The following is an 18,533-nucleotide window of genomic DNA, read 5'->3' as shown; positions in this document are numbered from 1 at the left end:
ATGGTTTTTACTAGGGTGTCATCAACATAATCTTCCATGTTTTTGTGCATCATATCGTGGAAGATAGTGGTTACTGTTCTTTAGTAAGTTGCTCCTGCATTCTTTAGCCCAAATGGCATAACATTCTAGCAAAAGGTTCCCCATGCACATGTGAAGGTTGTCTTTTCTTGATCCTCAGGAGCTATCTTGATCTGATTGTAACCAAAGAATCCATCCATTAATGAATACATCTCTTATCCAATGATCATATCTACTATCATATCAATGTTGGGCAATGGAAAATCATCTTTCGGACATGCTTTGTTGAGATCCTTGAAGTCTGTGCAAATTCTAATAGATTTGTCTTCCTTTGATACAAGTACTATGTTTGATATCCATTATGCATAGTCTATAGCTCTCATAAATCCAACTTATGGCAATTTTTCTAGCTCAGCCTTGACTACCAGTGCCACATGAGTATGCATCTTACGAAGTTTTTGCTTGACTGGTTTACCTCCTGGTGTAATAGAGAGATGATGCATGATGAGATTAGGATCTAGTCCTGGCATATCGGAGTATGTCCATGCAAAGTTGATCTTCTTTTCTGAAAAGAGGGTGCTAAAATCTTTTAACTCTTCTGCTGATAGTGATTGAGCTAAATGAATGATATGTGGCATCTCTTGACTTCCAATATTGACTAGTTGAGTTGGTTCAAATACACAACACTTCAATTAAACCATTGAGATATTCCATATTAGTTATTTCATATTGCTTAAATCATCTAGCTTAAATATTCATATATTGCTTAAATCATGTTAGATTAATCTTGCATATCCAGCTTAAATCTTGCATCCATTTAGCTCATATTCATGCCCATATAGATTTAAAATTCCTTCGTTTAGGTGTTGTCTAGTCATAGGATAGCTTAGCAATCTGAGAGGAATTTAAACTCGCATCTACTAGAAGGCAATGGGTCGCTTTGTAATGGTTTATTATTCATTGATTATTGATTTACTAACCATGCATCCAATGACTTAATTGAAGTGTTGTGTATTTCAGATGCAGATACCAATCCACTTTTCACACACACATTTTTTACCCATTTCCTTCTAGTAGATGCGAGTTTAGATTTCTCTCAGATTGCTAAGCTATCCAGTGAGTAGACAACACCTAAATGAAGGATTTTAAAATCTATATGAGCATGAATATGAGCTAAATGGATGCAAGATTTAAGCTAGATATGCAGGATTAATCTAACATGATTTAAGGAATATACGAATATTTAAGCTAAATGATTTAAACAATATGAAATAATTAATATGCAATATCTCAATGCAAATTCTCAATGAACCTAGAGAAAAAACAACATAATAACAATATATTCTCTAGGATTTTTGAATGAGAGATGAGAGCCTGAATTTATAGAAAATTCAAAAAGAAACCAACAGCTGAGATCAAATGATGATGAGCGGTCAAGATTTTCCAAGAGGAAGCACAATCTAGGTGAATTGATGTGATTGGATGCTTTTCTCATCTTTAAAGGAAATTGAACTAAAATTAAGATGAAATCAGGAAAAAACTGATTTATTCTCTATTTCATTTAATTTTAATATTTAAATGTTTTAATTTCTTTCTCTGAGATTATTTTTCAAGATTATCTCCATTTGATTTCTTTTCTCAATTTTTAATTCTTTTTTGTCAATTAATTCCTTTTTTTGAAGATTTGATGACAAAATTGATTTATTTAATTAAATATGCTAGGATATTCAATAAAATAAATAGGATAATTGTTTTAAAAATGATTTACTTGGAATGATCAATTAATTAAATAAATATTTAATTAATATTGGTTGATTAATTTGCCATGTGACATTGGTGATTTTAGAAATTAATTGTGTGCTCAAGATTAATTGTATTGCCTTTGGTTAGGACCTTGGTGATGTTGTCGAGATTAGGGGCTCATGGTTTAGATGAACATTTTTAGGATATTACATTTTCCCCTCTTTGAATTAATGTGCGAGCAACACGTTAGTTCAAGGAAAATTTGATGTCTAGGAGATACTAGTTCTGAACTTGATTGATCATGAACCATATGAAGAGAAATGTGTTTAGCTTGATTTGAAGCGATGAAGTTGAACAAAGTTGATTAAAGGGATACCGATCCCAAAATTGATTGAACTAGGAATGATAGAGAGAAAAGATACCGAACTTGAACTTGATTGATCAAGAAGCGGATCTTACTGATCTAGAACTTGATTGAACTAGACATAGTGAGCGAAGATAAAATCGATCTTGAACTTGATGGATCAAGACACGATGAGCGAAGATAAACTGTCCAGCTTGATTTGAAGAGATGAAATTGAACACCTACTTAGATTGAGCGTGTGATCAAAGATACCCTTTAAACTTTTGATTGAGTTTAAACAGATAATCAACTTGATGAAAAGTGATGAAACTAATTAACATTAAGAGATTGATTCAGACAAAGACAATGTCAGCTTGATATGAAGCGATAAAATTGATATACCTCTAGCGATTGATTTGATGAAGCTTAGCTGCTTGACTTGTAACGAAGACTTTTGAAAGAAATTATCGACTTTGAGGTCATGAGTATGCTCCCCTCGGGAGAGAAATCAAAAGATAGCGAGGGTTGCACAGTGATTGTAGGAAATTTTATTTTTTTGTAGTGATGATAAGTTATTTGAGCACAAAGATTAATGTTGAAGATTAAAATCAGAGTTAATGTGAGAACTAAATTGAGATTTAGCGTTGATTAATGATAAATTGAGCGCAAATTGAAGAAGAGAATGAGTAGTTGATGAAAGCACTAAGTGGTCAACATTGTGAAATTTCGATGAGAGAGTTGACGTTAGATTTCGATTTCGATCCCGAAAATGGACTCAGGACAACTGATTTTTGAGCTCTTGATTTGATTTCATCATACTTGTGTTGATTTATTATGAGATGTTGTTCTATATGCTTTATTCTATATGTATGCATATCTTTTCAGTATAGATGAATGAATGCAAATGGAATATGGATGTTTATTTTTGTTTCTTTTTATGCAAATAAATGATGATGCAAATAAATGAGGAGAATGAGTAACTAGTAATGCAAATGTTTTTTTTTTTAATGCAATAATATGAATGCAAATAAGTATAAAATGAAATGTATGGATCTATATAAGATGCTCATGTGTGCAGCTAACATCTCAATACACAAGTACTCAATCTGAGAAATGATGATGAAAAAGAGACCACTTAGCTGAGAAATGATGAATGCTTCAAACTCTCATTTAGAAGATAAAGAGATCATTGTTATTATGTCGAAATCACTTTTAAATGCATAAAATTTAGAATGAATGCAACCTAAACCTAGTCACTAGATTTGGAATGCTTAATTTTCATCGCTGAGCATTTTACAAATAGAGAAGGCGGAATAGAGTTCCTTCCTTTTCATATGCAATATTAATTATCTTGTCCGCAATGACCCTTTTTTCGTTCATATCCTTGGACAGATTACACATGCATCCGGATTGCACATTTAAGAAATTCCCTCAAGCAGATAAAGAAATGACTCCAACCTCCTTGTAGCATACAAATAAGTAGAGTCAAGGTATGTGTGACAATTTCACTTTGATGTGAAGGCACTTATCACAGACACCCAGCTAATTAGATGTTTTTAGATGATCAGAATCATTCCTACAAGAAGAAAACAAAGAAAAGTATTATGCCCCCAATCCTTGCTCCTCTTAGTCAAGATAGACTTCCTTGAGTTATTCAAAGGGAATAATAAGCAAAAGCCAATGTAAAAGACAACACACAAAGAAAATTTCATGCATAGCTCAAACTGTTTAGTGATTGTTTTCAATAATGTTGTTTTTCTTGTGTACTTAGTGATAAAACTCTTCGATAGTTGGGAGACAGATGACTGACTTCAGTTTAGATGACCTGGTACCACTGACGAAAAGATGACTTGGTTGATACTCCTTAGGACATCTAAATTTCTCAGTCAATTACCCTAAGACTAGGACATTGATCAGTTTCAAGCCATGAGGGTTCCAAAAGAACCAGGATGCCATGAAAGCAACTAGAAAGGATGCAACATTTCAGTACAAGAGATAAGACCAACCTGGACAAAATCCAACAACCATACTGGTCTATGTCATTGTTTTGATTTGTGTGATCATTGATAGGGATGTCTGGTTTCAAAGAGTAAGTACCTTGTATAAGACTGATCTATCTAGTTTCGAGCATACACATCCTTGTATAAGACATGTTGATGTTTGATAGAGTTTGATAGATTAATTAACAAGACATGCTATAAGTTTGATTGTAAACCTTGAGATTTTGTCTATGTTTGATTTGGTTTGAAGGATTGTCTATGCTTTCTTGCTTCGATTTTGTCAGTTTTTTTGATTTAGTGAGTTTTTGAATTTTTAGGATTTTGTTCAGGACATTTTATGATTTTTATGATTTTGATGTTTTTCCCTAGTGTCTAGCAAGGTAAAAGGGATTTTGAGTACATGAACGGATAAGCAAATGATGGTGGACGCTTTAAAGGACTATCTCACAATGTTAATACAAGTAGAGGGTCCAGATATAGCAATTCAAAGCAAGGATTTTAGCGATGTAAAGCAAGGATTTTAGTGATGTAAATCAAGGATATAGCGTAACAAAGCCATATGGTCCAAAGAAGTGGCCATGTCAAGAGGTTTGTGGAAAACATGTTTTTGCATTTTGTCCATAGTGTTGATCAAGATCTGGATAGGGGACAAATAGGATAATCAAGATCAAAGGTGGTAATGAAGGATGTAAGCGAGCAATGGATAGGAGCTAAAGGGTGTGGATCAAGTGCAATATATAGGACATACAAAACCTGTAAAGATCCTTAACCTTGTCAAGATCAAAGGTGGAAAAGGGATATGAATGTAGATAGACCGAATGAGGGATAATGGAGGATGAAGGATAATGGAGGAAGAAGGATAATAGATTGATGTACATGGATGGAACTTCCCCTAGTGTAAAGTGCAAAAGTATAATGGATTACGCATGATGCCCGTTTGCCAGGTTTTCATCATGGTACTTGCCCAAGGTGCCACAAGAAGTGGTTTTCACTCATGGACAAAATTATTTCTCTTTACTTTTTTCTGATTTTTTTTTTCATTTTTTCATCATTTTTTTCTTCTTTTTGGAAGATAATGGAGGCATGCTAGGGGATGGAAGAAGGACCCCAACATCTCGTTGCTTTGGATGGTACCATTAGAATATGAGTTGCAATAGACCATGGCTATGAAGGTATTCTCAAAGATGTTGGCAGGATAATGAAATGAAACTAGGGCAAGGATTTATGAAAAGGATTGGATAAGAGGGATGGAAGGGTGAAAAAGAGGTATTGGATAATGGATGGGATGTTGGAAGAATTGTGTATGGATAGATGGAAATGCTGGAAAGATCAACATTGGTACATGCCTTGAGGGATGGTGGACATATGGAAGAGAAGTGAATCTCATATTTGAGATTTGGATGGAGGAAAGGTTGCAGATTTTGGGGCATAAGAACCCAAAATGGATGAAGGAGGTGATGGAGGAATAGACTAGGAAGGTTTGGATGGAGGAACAACAATTTTGGATGCCAATTTTGATTTTTCTTTAGACTTTTGTGCTTCAAGCAGCCGCTTAGGGATCCACATGGTTTTTTATTTTTCATGCTTTTGTAGTTCCTTAGAGCGCATTGCTTGTACAAGTGCCTTAGGAACCCATGTAACTTTTGACTTTTCTTCTTTCTTTGTGGGCCTTTGTGGCGTTTTGTATTTTTCTTTTTCTTTTTGGGTCATATTTTTCTTTGTTTTGACATGTCGATTAGATGGGACATGTTGATCCTTGAATACATGTGGATTACTTGACTTATGACTTTTATGCTTGGCATCCAAATTGCTTGGAGACGGAAAAGAATGTATGAATGGATAGGAATGGTATGGAGGTATTTTAGATGGATGGAAGGTACTCAAAGATGTGTACCTTTGTTGATCCCGCATAAGGGATGGAGGGATATAGGGACCTAGAATGGATGGAAGCGATGATGGGGAAAGCGTATATTTGGATTTAACTGGAGAAATGTAGGATTTCTGAGAGATACCAACATCTTGAGAAATGTCCCTGAGGCCATGACCTTTAACATTTTCTTTAATATGGAGGGGTTCTTGCTTGTGGAGATCTACCCCTTTGCCTTTATAAATATTTTGACTTGTAGGATACACTTTGCTTTGGAAAAAAGGCGCGAGTCCATTATGAGATGGAGGTGGAATGTAAGGAATGATAGGATCATGAAGGGGATTTGTAGGAATGATGGATCCTTGAGCTGAACATGGAGAATTATGACAAGGGAATAAAGGGATACTTTGATCTTGACATGGAAGAGGAAGATCACTGGATTCCTCTTTAAAGGTGTTATTCTCTTGACTTTCAATGGAATAATCGAAAAGAATGGAAGGTATATCTTGATCTTGCATAGGAAGTGGATTAGGAATGAGATTTGGAAGGATGCTTTGTTCTTGAGATGGAAGGGGGTCATCTTGGAAGAAATGGAAAGGTATAAGGGGATCACCATGGGATTCTAGGGAAATAGGATCTTTTTCAATCATTAGATGGGATTGAGGAGTTTTGGTGTCTTGATCTTGATTTATGGTAGGACTTATTTTTTCATTTTCTAGATTATCCTCTTGACATGAGGAAGGGGTAATATTGTTGATATGCATGAAGGATTCTTGGAAGGTGTTCATGTTTTGGCATACTGGGGAAGCATTTTGAGTGGGACTCTTTGGAGTGGGTATGTTTGGAATTAGAGTGCATGATGGCATAGGATCTAGGATTTTTAAATCTTTAGAGGAACCTGTATCAATATTGACATTAACTTAAGTTTCCATAGGAGATAGCCCTTGAAGGTAAACATGAGAATTTTTATTGTTTGAAGGAGATGGTATGGATTGTTGCTGAGAATTTTTAGGAGATGAAGGCATCATGGAAGGGATGGAGGCCACATATAGAGCCTTGATAGACATAGGTTCATGATTAGAAGTAGTTCCTTCTTTTTCTTTAGGTGAGTCATTAGGATCTTCAATTTCAATGACACCACTATCAATGAGATCTTGAATCTTATGTTTTAATTCCACGCATTTCAAAGTCTTATGTTTATTTTGTCTATGATATGCACAAAACTTACTCACAAATTCACATCCCCATGTGGTCTTTTTAGGCAATATGATAAGATTATGCTCAAGAATCTCTTTGAAAGTTGACTCAATAGATTGCCCCAAAGGTGTAAATTGTCTATCTAGAGGATATTTGGAGGAAATGTCTTTATGTCTTGGTGAAGGTGTCTTGTGAACTTGTTTGAGATTTGGATTTTTATTGTTAATTATTTATTGGTTTTCGATTGTCAAATCATATAATCGTTTTAGCATTCCTTGAAGTTTCTCACTCTTGATATCATGCATTTGTTTCTCAAATGGAGTCATTGATTTATTTTGTTGGATTTTATGTCATATATTTCTTTCTTGATATCTTGAGTCATTTGAGCCAAGGTAGCCATGGGAATTGGAGATAAGGTAGCCATTTATAGTTGATAGCGAGAGGTGTTACAGATGTCAAGGTGAGATCAAAGCTAGTTGTTCATTGAGGCTAGAGGTTGATGTTCAAACTTATGCGTGTGAGATACACTGACTCTAATTTTGAGTTGAGGCTAAGTAGCCCAAGTGATACTCGAGAGTGAAGTTTTTGGACAACAGATTGGTTGATTGGATTAGGTTGATTGAGCTAGCTAAGAGGTAACCAACAAAATCATTCAGCGCAATGACAGGGGTACACTGTCAAGATTTTTTATGCTCAAAATTATGATGTCTAGTTTTATGCTTGTTGTAGACCGATTTGAGCAGGTTTGACTATTTTGACTGACAAGAATAGGAATTCGTACAATAGAGTTTGCAGACCCAGATGATAGTTTGTTTGTTTACAGATGATAAAGACAATATTTTGTACGAGTGGCTACTAATTTCGTATAATAGTTGGGCAGACTCCAGATGAGAATATGTTGAATGCTACATATTTTTGTATGACAAAGTTTAAAAGGATAGACGACTATTTCTGAGACTCCTACGATAGAGTTTGTAAAGCTAGACGACAAACTATGAGGATTAATGAAAGCTCCTATGCCAGCAGGTATGTAACATGACGATATTTCAGCAGGCTCGTACGATAGAGGACTAGACAAAGATGAAATTTTGACAGACAAAGTTTTTACGACTGATGACGACCAATTTTTGATATAGGACTGATTTTTAATGACCAACAGGGACTAGTTTTTGACACTGACAAAGTTTATCACTGAGTTATTTGGTATTGTTTTCTCCATTTTTAGTGTTTCAATTTCAATTTCAGGGATGAAAACACAGAAAACATGCAAGATGTTCAATAATTCCAAGCATAGCATGCTAACCCCATGGAAGTTGTCTTAGAGAAGAAAACCTTTGCTTGTTGACTTAGGTACATACCCAATAGCTAATCAGAATACAACCACTGAGTCTCACGCAATGGATTCTCAACATCGTATTAGCCGACTCCAAATGCTAATGGGGGCACGATATGGCAAGTTTCTTGGGAGAGTTACTATCTCTCTTGCACAAAGATTATCAACCTTTTGGAGGTGAAATAGGTAGCTTCTAATCTTATAGTTCTTAGTCAGGAATTTTGTTTGAAATTACCCCTTGAATTCACATAAGCATGATTGAGGCCTATAGCCCGATAAGGTACTGAAACAAGTTTTAGTCATGTAAATGTGATTCAGACCGCGAGGCCCTACAAAATGCTCGATATGAGAGATCTCAAAGAGAAACATCAAATAATCCCATCCTCTAAGACTTTAATCATCAGAGGGCTATTTATTATAGTGAGTTGGAATTCTCAAGTCTAGTTGTACTCACTTGGGTTGTTCTCACAGGGTGATTACTTTTTCCCACTGTGACAGGCCCGCTAAAGGTACACAAATCTCAATTTTAGAAAAAGCCTCAAGGGTCTAGATTTCTGATTGTCTGTAAAAGACAAGAGCATACTCTCCTACCTCTTAGATTTTTCTGAAAACACAAAAGACATATTTGTTCATTAACCAGATAGAAATTTAAGTGCCTAAAAATGAATTTAAAGAATACATGATGTTTGGTTGATTTTCTTTAGGCAACCTGCAAAAATAATGCATCAGTAGTCATGTTGTTTTTATTATTTGACAGGCGTATGTGTGATTGATAAATTCTTTGACAAGCGTTCTGCAAGAAACTGGTTGGACTGTGAAAATCTCAGGAAGACAGAAGACAATTCAGGGTTAGCGTTAGTATCATCAAAATTTAATTCAAGAAAAACCCTGAAAAGTAATTTGTTTTTCAAAAAAAAATCCTAATCTAACTCCTCCAACCTACAAGAAATGTTTAGAAACCTACAAGAAGAAAAAGTTAGTGAAATATCAAATCTCTTGGTGGGCTTACACAAGCCTAATTTCAAATCATGGTTACAAATGTTTCACTCCTAATGCTGAAGTGCCCTAAAATTTGACTAAGTCTGAAATTTGGAAGATCCTCCAAAAACTAGATTTTGCATTATAACTCATGGAGGTTCGAAACCCCTCTCAAACATCCTGACAGTATATATGGAATATAACTTAAAGTATAAATGTTATATTCCATATATATATTGACCTTCCACAAGCCTAATTTCAAGTAAACTCCTAAAAACAAACTCTCTGTTTTTCATACGATAGAACAGTAACTCGTACGAGTATTCGCACCTGACTATACGAGAATTATCATAGAACTGAATGAGTAAACATAGAAGAAATTGACAAAGTAGTTACTCATATGACTATTCCCATAGAGTCAAATGACAAAATACATAATCAGATATTCAGAGCAGAAATTCGTACGATCCCCTTTTGTAATTCGTATGATAAAATAGAGACCTTGACATAATGTTGTACGATGCAGTAATAACACTCATACGATATTTAGCAGCAATTATATGGATGAGACCTGTAGGATTAAAAAAATGATTTTGAGGCCGAAGAATTGAATTTTGTGCCCCATGGTGGGCACCAAAAATGTGTGTGTGAAAAGTGGATCGGTATCTGCAAGCTGAAATACACAACACTTCAATTAAGTCATTAGATGCATGGTTAGTAAATCAATAATCAATGAATAATAAACCATTGCAAAGCGACCTGTTTCCTTCTAGTAGATGCGAGTTTAGATTGCTCTCAAATTGCTAAGCTATCCATTGACTAGACAACACCTAAACGAAGGATTTTAAAATCTGTATGAGCATGAATATGAGCTAAATGGATGTAAGATTTAAGCTAGATATGGAAGATTAATCTAACATGATTTAAGCAATATATGAATATTTAAGCTAAATGATTTAAACAATATGAAATAACTAATATGCAATATCTCAATGCAAATTCTCAATGAACCTAGAGCAAAAACAACATAATAACAATATATTCTCCAAGGTTTTTGAATGAGAGATAAGAGCCTGAATTTATAGAAAATTCAAAAAGAAACCAACGGCTGAGATCAAATGATGATGAGCGGTCAAGATTTTCCAAGAGGAAGCACAATCTAGGTGAATTGATGTGATTGGATGCTTTTCTCAGTTTTAAAGGAAATTGAACTAAAATTAAGATGAAATCAAGAAAAAATTGATTTATTCTCTATTTCATTCAATTTTAATATTTAAATGTTTTAATTGCTTTCTCTGAGATTATTTTTCAAGATTATTTCCATTTGATTTTTTTTCTCAATTTTTAATTCTTTTTTGTCAATTAATTCCTTTTTTTTGAAGATTTGATGGCAAATTGATTTATTTAATTAAATATGCTAGGATATTCAATAAAATAAATAGGATAATTGTTTTAAAAATGATTTATTTGGAATGATCAAATATTTAATTAATATTGGTTGATTAATTTGCCATGTGACATTGGTGACTTTAGAAATTAATTGTGTGCTTAAGATTAATTTTATTGCCTTTGGTTAGGACCTTGGTGATGTTGTCAAGATTAGGGGCTCATGGTTTAGGTGACTATTTTTAGGGTATTACATCTCCCATTGCCTATAAAATGTTAATGCAATAGATAAAATGTTGAGGGATGATGGAGGTCTAATAGTTGTTACCTTAGGACGTGGAATTTCTTCAACGGGTTCCTCAAGCTGTTATGCCACATATGCTAGACTTGAAAGTCTGTCAACATCATCCTCCTTCTAAATTTCAACCTCTCTTGGGCTCTCTTCTTCTTATGTTTCCACTGAAATAACCTTTGTTGCATCACCTACTGGATAAACTTTTTGGGTAGTACTCTAAGTTCTTCTTGCATAAACCTTTGGAGTGGTTGCAGGAACGATTTCTACTTGCAGCTTTTCTATAGGAGTATTTCTCTTTGGTCTATGCTTCTTGGCTGCAAGGGAAACTTGAGTTGCCTATGGCTGAACCATAGGTTCATCTTCTGCATTAATTACTTCTAATTCCTTCCCTTTTCTTTTAGAAGATGTTGCTTCTCTTTGAAAAGAAGTGGAGGGCTGCTCCATATTTGTCTCAACCATCTCTTCCTTCGTAATAGTCACAGCTCCTTCAGTGATGAGCGATTCATTCTCTGTAGAAATTATAGGAGAAGAGGGTTCTCCCATTTCCTCCTTTTCAACTGCTAACTCATCTGCAATAGGAGCATCCTCAATGCTAAACTACAATATGTCTTCAAATACCCCCCATTCCATCTATGAAACATCCCTAAGAGAACGTTCTACTAGCAATTTTATCAAACCATGATGGATGATAGAACGATTTCCATTCTTCTATGTTTCTTTGGCACTTGTGGAAATGAGATGATATAAAAAGTTTGGAACATTCACTCTTTGGCCATGTCATAAATGACTAAGCAATTTGAAATGGGGTGAATGTAAATTTGAATACCTCCCTTTGCAAGTAATGTACTTCATTACATATAAGGCCACCTGGGGCCACTCTGCTGGAAGGGATACCCTTTTGGTTCCTTGCTTGTCCACTATTAGAGGTCCATCTGTGGGGTGTGTAAATTCTGCTCTGGCGCTTCTAGTGTCTTTTGATTCTGGAAACAATTCTTCTTCCTGCAGCAACCCTATAACCTCATCTATCTGCTACTCTGTAGCAATGACCCTTAATCCTTTAATAGTAGCCTCCCCTTCGTTGAATGAATGCATAAACTCAGAGGCAATTTATTCATTATAATTCATTATTTTCATAAAGTAGACAATCCAACCATGTTGCCAGAAATAATGCTCAAAAAGAGCATTCTGTAGCAACGCATCATGGATTATTGGTTCATGGCAGATAGGATATCCACCCATTTCTTAATTTGTTAATGTAGCAATCTTTGTAGCTGAGAAACGAAGAACCAAAATACTCTACGAACTGAAAATTGAAACTTCCTTACCTATTTCCAAATTTGGCAGCACAATTCATTACTTTCTTATGCCAAAGAATATCTTATTAAAGGAATGATGGCAAGCAATAAAATCAAGGTACCTAAAAGGATGAGTAATTACTAATTTTGGAAACTGAACCATAAAACACCCCCCCCAACTTATTCTGGCATGTGTCCACACATGCTGAAAGGATTTAGGGAAGTGTACATGGATTTAGGAAAGACAATAATCATAATGAAATCATAAATGCCTAATTAAAATAAAATAAAATAAAATATGTACATACCTAGAGTCGTGCAAAAAGAATGACGCAATGAAATGAGATGGGATGACGTGGATGGAAAAATTTATTTATGGAGAATAATATTTCCATAAGACATGGAAATATTGTTATGAAATGACGCTTAGAGAATTATGAAGTGATAGGTATGTTCATTGTAGAGGCTGCAGGAACCTATGTTTGATCCTTCTTAGCAAATTGCTGTAGGAACTCCTCTTTATTGGAAGGCTTATGATAAAGACTCAATTTGTGACCATTTACCAAAAACTTGAACCCAACTCGATCAATTGTGGTCAAATGAACAGCTCCATTGTTGAAAACTTCCTCTATCTCATATGAACCTAACCATCTAGTTTGCATCTTTCCCATAGTATCTTTATATCTTGAGTCATACAATAGTGCCCAGTCACCTGCTTTGAACTTTTTCTCCTTGATGTATTTATCATGCCACTTGACTCTCTGATTTTGAACCAGTTTTGTCTATTGGACAGCCATTTTTCTCCATTCATCCAAAGCATTCAATTGTTGAATACGATCATTTTGTGCTTCAAAAAGTGTCATATTTAATTGCAAAGTTGTCCTTACAGTTTTATGCTCAAACTAAATAGGCATCATTGTTGTTTTTCCATACACCATCTCAAAAGGTGTAAAACCAATCATTGTCTTCCAAGTTGTTCTATATGCCCAAATTGCTTCTGAAAGTCTGTGAGACCAGTCTTTTTTATGAACAGCCACTGTCTTAGTAAGAATAATCTCTAGTTCCATATTTGTGACTTTTACCTGTCCATTAGATTGTGGATGATATGGGGTAGATTTTCTATGCCTTATATTGTATTCATTGACGAAGGCTACAATCAATGTTAAAGTAAATTGTAGTCCTTGGTCTGATACAATTTCCCTTGGTACTCCATATCTTGTAAATATCTCCTCATAAAGGAACTCATCCACCTTATTATCTCTTGCATGTGTCATGGCACGAGCTTCCACCCATTTGGTTACATAATTAGTACATACTAAAATGTAAGATTTTCCATTAGAAGGGGGATCAATTGGGCCAACAAAATCTAATCCTCATTTATCAAATGGTGCAACCAATATTTGTGGATACAATGGAATCTCATCAGAATTAGTAGGTCTCCCCATGCACTAGCATCTATCACATTTCCTTGTATATTGTGTTGCATCCTTATATAATGTTGGCCAATAATATCCTGTGTTTAGTATTTTGAGTGTTGTTCTTTTAGTAGCAAAATGTCCTCCACACAGCTCATCATGACATGCATGCAGGATATCATATGTTTCATCTTCTCTTACACATCTTCTCATAACTTGGTCAGGTCCAGTATAAAACAAACAATCAGCAATCCATGAGAAGTTAAAGATTTTCTCAACTAGCAACCTTCTTTCTTTAGGAGAGAAATGAACGACATTTTAGTAGTAGCTAAATAATTGGCAATATCAGCATACCAGGGAGTGTGGGCTTGTATAAGGAATAGATGTTCATCCAAAAAAGCATCATCTATGGCTGTAGGATCTTCTTGCAACTGAAGCCTTGAAATATAATCTGAAACCACATTGGACTTTCCTGGTTTATCAATAACTGTGATATCAAATTCCTGCATCAACAGTAACCAGTGAACTAATCTACCAGTAATTGAAGGCTTATTCATAAGATATCTGAATGCAGTATGATCAATATACACAAATATGGGATATCCTATTATATAGTGCCTGAATTTGTTGAGTGCATATATAACTGCTAACATTTCTTTTTCGATGACTTTGTAATTTAACTCAGGCCCCTGCAAGTTCTTTCTAATATAATATATTGCACTCTCCAAGTTATCAACCTTTTGTCATAAGACTGCTCCTATTGCATAATCAGATGCATCCGTATGAATTTGAAATGGTAAAAACCAATTCGGACCTTTAAGAATCGGTGCTTGGGTCAAAGCGTATTTGAGCTTTAAGAAAGCTTTATTGCATGAAGAAGTCCATTTAAATTCCATATCCTTGCTAAGTAGAGAATATAAGGGACTTGCAATTTTGTTGAAATCTTTGATAAACCTTCTATAATATCCAGCATGACCAAGAAAACTTCTGACATTTTTTCCTTTACTGATGCATTGATATTTTGAATAACTTCAATTTTTCCTGGGTCAACCTATATTTCTTTTATAGAGATATGATGACCAAGGACTATACCTTCCTGCATCATAATGAAGCACTTCTCACCGTTTAATGACAAACTATAGTCTTCACACCGTTGCAAAACTTTCTTCAGGTTCTCCAATGCTTCTTCAAATTTAGAACCATAAGTTGTAAAGTCATCCATATAAATTTCCATGATGTCTTGGGAAATATCTGAAAAATATGTTTATCACTGCTCTTTGAAAAGTGGTTGGAGCATTACATAATCCAAAAGGAAGAACAAAATATACATATGTTCCCCAAGGACAAGTAAATGTGGTCTTCTCTTGATCCTTTGGGGAAATTTGAATCTAGTTGTAGCCACTTAATCCATCAAGAAATGAAAAGTATCTCTTCCCAGCCAAAGACTATAATACCTGATCCGCAAATGGCAATGGAAAATGATCTTTTCCAGGTTCTAAGTTCAAAGCTCTGTAATCAACACATACTCTCCATTTTCCTCCTTCCTTAGGAACTATTACCAAAGGTGATACCCATTGACTATCAGAGATAGGATAGATAAACCCAGCTTTTAACAACTTCTGCAATTCCTCTTTAACTATTTCTTTTAATGCAGGATTGATTCTTCTTTGTGGTTGTCTAAGTGTGCTACAATCTTCTTTTATGTAGATACGATGGGTACAAACTATTGGATCAATTCCATTCATATCCTTGTAATCCCATGCAAAGGCATGTTTATGACATTTAAGCAAGTCCATGAGTGCTACTTTTTGAGTATCTGCAAGATCACTATTGATATTCAAATCAATTTCTATTTTGATAGTAAGATCAATATGGGATACATTAGAAAAATGAGAAGCACAGACTTCCTACGGCAACAAAGTATGCAATATATCAATGGCTACAGGAAAGTCTAAATCTAAAATATTTGGTACCAACTCCTACAATTGATGAATACTAAGAGGTGGGGGTGAATTAGTATGCCAAAAATCTCTATACTTAAACACTTTACTAGTCTAGCAGTAAACTGATAAAACCGTTTAGCAAACAAACCGGTTAGCACACATGCAAACCAAATAGAAAATAATGCATTCACCAATAGAAGTACAATCACCATAACATAAGAGATTTTGATGTGGAAACCCAAATGGGAAAAACCACGGTGAGATGAAACTCACAAGTAACTATCTGTAGAATAGGAACCAGACCGGTTATGGTCAAACCGGTTAAGGTCATACAATGTTCTTTACCAAAACAGATCCTGTTAGTAATCTCAATCTCTGTTAGGAGATAAGTCTAATTAAAGACTACCTTGCTAGAGGATTTTAGATCCACAGATGTGAACCACCTTGTTAGAGGATTTACAGAAGGCTTTTTGGGCCTACCCAGTTAAGGGCTCCAGACTTGTCAAAGATGTGAGTAATCAACAAGTGAGTGATCTAGCAAATAGCACAGATTGCTTGGTTAGATCCTTGATAGCTTGTTCCTAATGCATTCCAGCATTACTTCAATCTTCAACACATTCACACTCTACTTTCTCTCATAGACCTGAATTTCTCTTCTATATTCACACTTACAAAAACTCATCAACCATCTTAAACCCTAGCAACAACCTGAAACCCTAGACATGATGTCCTTATAAAGGAATCTGATTTCATGTCGGTCCAATAGGTTTACAATACAATTTCCTAGGTTCAATGCATTTAGACATATTTGGTAACACAACACAAAAAGCACCGCCAAAGTGTCGGCACCGCTAAACAATCGGTGGATGGTAACTCATCACAAAATGCCAGTTGGTAACTCATCACAGAGTATTACCGGTTCATACAAAATACCGGTTTAAGCAAAATATCAGTTGCCAGTTTGACAAAATGAAGACTGGGAAATATGAGTTGTGCCACTTCATTCCTTCATACTACTTGAGATCCTTGAACTGCTTGGGGTCTTCATACGGGTTGAGATCGGTAAATACTTTTTGCAAAACACCGATAGTCTAAAGACTATAATACATCATACCAATTGGAACAAATACCGGTTGAGCTTTAACTCATACATACAAAAAGTGATCTCAAATCAAGTTTGTGTCAATCAATGACAATCACAACATCAATCATAAAAAATGCCAACAATCTCCCCCTTTGGCATTGATGGCAACACTTAGGAAAATTTTGACATCTAAGTGTTTTACAACAAAAATATGTCATAATCAAAATTACTCCCCCTAAGCATATACACTATCCCTTTTGCATAAAATACAATGTGTACTACTCCTTAACAAAAATAACATGAAAGTATACATCAAAACATCAAAATTTATATACTTCTCCCCCTTTGCCAACAATGACAAAAATATTGCAGACGAACCCCTGTTTCATTAGTATTAAAATAATAAGTGTTTATGACAGTAAGGAGTAAAACTTGTCAAAAACTGATTTAAAGTCTTGCAAAAATTGCTTCATGGATAAGGACCATGAGTGAAGTAGGGAGGTAGCCACCTCTTTCTCTATCTACATCTGGGAGACCTGTTCTTCCATGGCATCTATCGTGCTCATCTCTTGAGTGACCGTTAGGGCATCAAGATTTAGATAGCATTTCTGGAGAATTTGTGGTCTTGGCAGTAGGACCAGTTAAAGTTCCTCCAAATTTCATGTCTGGTTGCTTATCTCTGCCTCTATTCTTCCAGACTGAAGTTGAAACTGGTGAGCAGTTTGGCCATATGTGGAGAATGAGTCATATGGCATCTTGAAGGTGCTAATAAATGACTACATATCAGTTTGCAGTTTGTCCTTCTGAGTGAACACATTATCATAGAATAAATGAGGTTGGCAAATCTTGTTGAGTAGTAGATTGCCCTCATCCATTGCATCTCTAATGTCCTTTTGTGCCTTCTGAAGATCAGACCAAAGATCTGTTAACTTTCTCACCAAAGCAGTGTTCAGAGCCTGTTGATGTTCCTTCTTGGCATTTGCTTCTACAACCTCTTCTAGGCTTTGCACCTGGTCTTCTACAACTATGCATAGGAGCTTCAATTATGCAAGTGAGGAATCGATACTGGGAAGGTTCATACCAGGTATCAAACTGGTAAGAGTGTCCACTACATCTTGGATCACATCTTGCTCCTTTTTCCTCCTTATCACTTCCAAGCGTTCTTGAGCAGCCATAATGCTATGCAGCAACTCAGATTCATTTGCGGACTAGAGGTCAATGGGACTAGTAATGTTAGCCAGTTTAGCCTGACTACCGGTTGCCATTGGGGTCTCCACCTGTGTTCTCTTTATCGCTACTTCCTTGTCCTTGGCTTTTTGCTTATCTTCTTGACCCTTCCTCTGCTCCTCTTCTTCTTTCTTTCTTTTCTCTTCTCCTTGTCTCTTCTCTTCATCTTTTCACTTCGTCTCTTCTTTATACTTCTTCTTCTCTTCTTCCTTCTTCCTCTTCTCCTCTTCCTCTTTCCACTTCTCCTCTTCTTTCTTTTCCTCTTCCTTCTTCTTCTTCTCTTCCTCTTGTTTCTTATTTTCCTCTTCTCTTCTCTTCTTCTCCTCTTCTTTTCTCTTATCCTCTTCCTCTTTCCTCTTTCCCTCCTCTTTTCTCTTATCCTCTTCCTCTTTCTTCTTTTTCGCCTCTT

Source organism: Cryptomeria japonica, chromosome 11 (assembly GCF_030272615.1).
Source record: "Cryptomeria japonica chromosome 11, Sugi_1.0, whole genome shotgun sequence".
NCBI classification, from domain to species: Eukaryota; Viridiplantae; Streptophyta; class Pinopsida; order Cupressales; family Cupressaceae; genus Cryptomeria; species Cryptomeria japonica.
Note: the sequence above shows the minus strand (reverse complement) of the source record.